This window comes from Pieris brassicae, chromosome 14 (assembly GCF_905147105.1).
Source record: "Pieris brassicae chromosome 14, ilPieBrab1.1, whole genome shotgun sequence".
Lineage (NCBI taxonomy): Eukaryota > Metazoa > Arthropoda > Insecta > Lepidoptera > Pieridae > Pieris > Pieris brassicae.
Genome location: NC_059678.1, coordinates 52501 through 57500, shown reverse-complemented (window position 1 = coordinate 57500; position 5000 = coordinate 52501). Strand labels below are relative to the sequence as shown.

The 5000-nt window shown below is 43.9% G+C and overlaps 2 non-coding genes across 2 annotated transcripts in view; both read left to right on the top strand.

Moving 5' to 3' along the window:
- Positions 1–2698: 2698 nt before the first annotated feature.
- On the top strand, positions 2699–4604 carry LOC123718253. Its single transcript, XR_006754955.1, has one exon. It is a non-coding gene; the product is annotated as a small subunit ribosomal RNA (ribosomal RNA).
- A 350-nt stretch (positions 4605–4954) lies between these two features.
- The window catches only part of LOC123718273, a 157-nt gene continuing 111 nt past the window's right edge, over positions 4955–5000 (top strand). Inside the window, exon 1 of the ribosomal RNA XR_006754971.1 lies at positions 4955–5000. This exon is cut by the window's right edge and continues 111 nt beyond it. This is a non-coding gene — a ribosomal RNA (5.8S ribosomal RNA).

Below are 5000 nucleotides of genomic sequence, written 5' to 3'. Positions count from 1 at the left end.
TAAACCATAAATAGTTTTTCTTACCAGAAGAGTTTTTATTTTTAAATATTCAATTTTAACTAGAAACGTATCGCTATCGCTAACAAAACCCCACACCACACACCACCACACGTTACACACATATACTTGACAGAGTAGATACTATCTACATATCTATCGACAGAGTTGTAGATATCGTGCCGTTGAACGGCATCTTGTCGCGTCGCGTGGCGATCTTGTACGAGAAACATTTTCCTCTGACATTGTATCGGAATAATTATTATAATTCATTATTATACATACATACATACATACATACATACATATTATTAATAAATATAATTGTTTTTTTTGTTTTTTCTTTTCTTCAAATAAACCCACATTGCCATTTCTCTGAGCGTGTGCTGCGAGCTTCAACGAGAAACATTCGGCGCGAAACTGTCGAGCGGCCGGCCGTCGCGCGCCGCACCTGTACGAGAAACATTTTCCTCTGACGTTGCATCGGAATAATTATTATACATACATACATACATACATACATACATACATACATATTATTAATAAATATAATTGTTTTTTTTGTTTTTTCTTTTCTTCAAATAAACCCACATTGCCATTTCTCTGAGCGTGTGCTGCGAGCTTCAACGAGAAACATTCGGCGCGAAACTGTCGAGCGGCCGGCCGTCGCGCGCCGCACCTGTACGAGAAACATTTTCCTCTGACGTTGCATCGGAATAATTATTATAATTCATTATTATACATACATACATACATACATACATACATACATACATATTATTAATAAATATAATTGTTTTTTTTGTTTTTTCTTTTCTTCAAATAAACCCACATTGCCATTTCTCTGAGCGTGTGCTGCGAGCTTCAACGAGAAACATTCGGCGCGAAACTGTCGAGCGGCCGGCCGTCGCGCGCCGCACCTGTACGAGAAACATTTTCCTCTGACGTTGCATCGGAATAATTATTATAATTCATTATTATACATACATACATACATACATACATACATACATACATACATACATACATACATATTATTAATAAATATAATTGTTTTTTTTGTTTTTTCTTTTCTTCAAATAAACCCACATTGCCATTTCTCTGAGCGTGTGCTGCGAGCTTCAACGAGAAACATTCGGCGCGAAACTGTCGAGCGGCCGGCCGTCGCGCGCCGCACCTGTACGAGAAACATTTTCCTCTGACGTTGCATCGGAATAATTATTATAATTCATTATTATACATACATACATACATACATACATACATACATACATACATACATACATACATACATACATACATATTATTAATAAATATAATTGTTTTTTTTGTTTTTTCTTTTCTTCAAATAAACCCACATTGCCATTTCTCTGAGCGTGTGCTGCGAGCTTCAACGAGAAACATATCTATCAATACAAATGTCTATGCAAAAAAAAGAAAACAAACAAAATCATATCAGTCAATAAAATAAATAATAATATTTTTTTACTACTACTACTAGTACTACTACGTGCTACTACTGCACGCCAATACACATACATAATAAAATGAAAAATCGTCTCTCTCTCGCTCGCTCTACGAGAAACATTCGACGTCCGCTCCAATGCCGACGCGGACTATTGCTCTCGGTATAGATGTGGAGCGAAACAGTCGTGCGCACAGCGTCGACTCGTTCTCGTTGCCGCGCGTCGTTCGTCTCAAATAGACACGAACGACGGACGAGAGAGAATAGAATGTGTTCTTGTTTTTGTGTTTGTGCGAAGTGTGAGAATATTATATACATATATTCGCGCATGGATGATATAGATATGGGTATGGATTTTCGGAGGAAATTATATCAAATTCGTATTTCGAATGCGAGACCGCCGAGATCTTTCCCAGCTCTCTCTCTCTCTGTGTGTGTGGTGTATAGTACATTTTATATATCTCTCTTGTGTCAACACAAAATAACAAAGAATATACATACTACTCCTCCTCATATTTTATATAATATAATATAAAATTATATTATAGCACCGCGTTCGCAGACCGTATGGTGATGTTACCAATCGACCAAGATTTGGGACCGTCTCCCCCGGTGTTATCTGTGATGTTAAAAGAATACGCTTCTAGGCACACCTCAACGCAGGGCGCCTAGCGTGTTCGACACGTGCGCGGTCGCCACGGCGACCGTATATGGAAAGAATGTATAAAAGAGGACGCACACGCGCCCATCGTCGAAACGGTGTGCGCAGCGTCGTGTTGGAATTTATCCCTCAAGCTCCGGGCGTTGATCGTATCTAGTGCGAATCATGCGTGTGTGTGCGCATGTAATTGCCAGCCGAGTTTTAATATGTTTACAATAACGTATTGAATAAAAATTGAGAAGTTGCGTTTAGATGAATGTTCAATTTTCAAATTGTCACAACATCGATTCCCGCCCGCGGGGTCGTGTTCGTTGCAGTTTTATGTCCCTCACAGTGGTCGAGCATCGTTGTACATCACCTCGTTGCGAGATCGTGACGGGACGGCCGCTCGTAGACCGGTCAAAGTTAGTCTATCGATATGAAGCGCGAACGTCGCGTCGCGTGCAAATTCGACGCGTTACGTTCACGCGTGTCGAGAAGGCGCGCGCGCAAGCGCGCGCCCCTCGACGCCGCCGAGCCAGCGGCTCGCCGAAGCCGCGTGACCGCGGTGTAGGCGTGTCGTTTGCGTAAGCAGCTCCCTGGTTGATCCTGCCAGTAGTTATATGCTTGTCTCAAAGATTAAGCCATGCATGTCTCAGTGCAAGCCGTATTAAGGCGATACCGCGAATGGCTCAATATATCAGTTTTGGTTCCTTAGATCTTACTCAGTTACTTGGATAACTGTGGTAATTCTAGAGCTAATACATGCAATCAGAACTCTGACCAGTGATGGGATGAGTGCTTTTATTAGATCAAAACCAATCGGCGGAGGGCCATGCGTCCGAAGTCGTTAATTTTGATGAATCTGGATAACTTTTGCCGATCGCACGGTCCAGTACCGGCGACGCATCTTTCAAATGTCTGCCTTATCAACTTTCGATGGTAGTTTCTGCGACTACCATGGTTGTCACGGGTAACGGGGAATCAGGGTTCGATTCCGGAGAGGGAGCCTGAGAAACGGCTACCACATCCAAGGAAGGCAGCAGGCGCGCAAATTACCCACTCCCGGCACGGGGAGGTAGTGACGAAAAATAACGATACGGGACTCTTACGAGGCCTCGTAATCGGAATGAGTACACTTTAAATATTTTAACGAGGAACAATTGGAGGGCAAGTCTGGTGCCAGCAGCCGCGGTAATTCCAGCTCCAATAGCGTATACTAAAATTGTTGCGGTTAAAAAGCTCGTAGTTGCATTTGTGCGCCGCGCTGTCGGTGCACCGCATCCGCGGTGATACTGACACGTCTGCGGAGCATATCGTCGGTGAGCCGGCGGTAAAACGCCGGTTCAATATCAAAATCCTATCGCGGTGCTCTTCGGTGAGTGTCGAGGTGGGCCGACAATTTTACTTTGAACAAATTAGAGTGCTCAAAGCGGGCTCAAAATGCCGCTTGAATATTTCGTGCATGGAATAATAGAATATGATCTCGGTTCTATTTTGTTGGTTTTCAGAACTCCGAGGTAATGATTAATAGGGATAACTGGGGGCATTCGTATTGCGACGTTAGAGGTGAAATTCTTGGATCGTCGCAAGACGAACATCAGCGAAAGCATTTGCCAAAGGTGTTTTCATCAATCAAGAACGAAAGTTAGAGGTTCGAAGGCGATTAGATACCGCCCTAGTTCTAACCGTAAATATGTCATCTAGCGATCCGCCGACGTTACTACAATGGCTCGGCGGGCAGCTTCCGGGAAACCAAAGATTTTGGACTCCGGGGGGAGTATGGTTGCAAAGCTGAAACTTAAAGGAATTGACGGAAGGGCACCACCAGGAGTGGAGCCTGCGGCTTAATTTGACTCAACACGGGAAATCTCACCAGGCCCGGACACCGGAAGGATTGACAGATTAACAGCTCTTTCTTGATTCGGTGGGTGGTGGTGCATGGCCGTTCTTAGTTGGTGGAGCGATTTGTCTGGTTAATTCCGGTAACGAACGAGACTCTAGCCTGCTAAATAGGCGTCGTCATTCAAGGTGTGCGCGACTCTCGGGGAGCGCAACTCACTGGCGACGTATTAAAATTCTTCTTAGAGGGACCGGCGGCTTCGAGCCGCACGAGATTGAGCAATAACAGGTCTGTGATGCCCTTAGATGTCCTGGGCCGCACGCGCGCTACACTGAAGGAATCAACATGTTCTCCCTGGCCTAGAGGCCCGGGCAACCCGTTGAAACTCCTTCGTGCTGGGGATTGGGGTTTGCAATTATCCCCCATAAACGAGGAATTCCTAGTAAGCGCGAGTCATAAGCTCGCGTTGATTACGTCCCTGCCCTTTGTACACACCGCCCGTCGCTACTACCGATTGAATGATTTAGTGAGGTCTTCGGACCGACACGCGGTGGCCTCACGGCCGTCGGCGTTGCTGGGAAGTTGACCAAACTTGATCATTTAGAGGAAGTAAAAGTCGTAACAAGGTTTCCGTAGGGGAACCTGCGGAAGGATCATTAACGTTGGTTTTTTCTTTTTGTTTTGTTGTTGTCAAAGACTCGCAAAAAAAGAAAAAAATACAAAAACACGTGAATGATACGAATCAAAATCGAATCCGAGACGGTTGACTCTCTCTCGTCGATTCGCGACGTGTGCGTTGCGACACGCTTTGATTAGCGTTCGCTATCGCCTATTGATACTTTGAAATAATATTTTAATTTTTGTGTACAACCACGCAAATAAAAGAGATTTTCTTTCTTTTCATTTGTCGTACACGTTAATGATAAGTATTATTTTCAAATTTTTTTGTTTAATTTTTTCGCACCTTTTATATTTTCTCATACAAAAACACACACAAAAACAAAACGATTACCCTGAACGGTGGATCACTTGGCTCGCGGGTCGATGAAGAACGC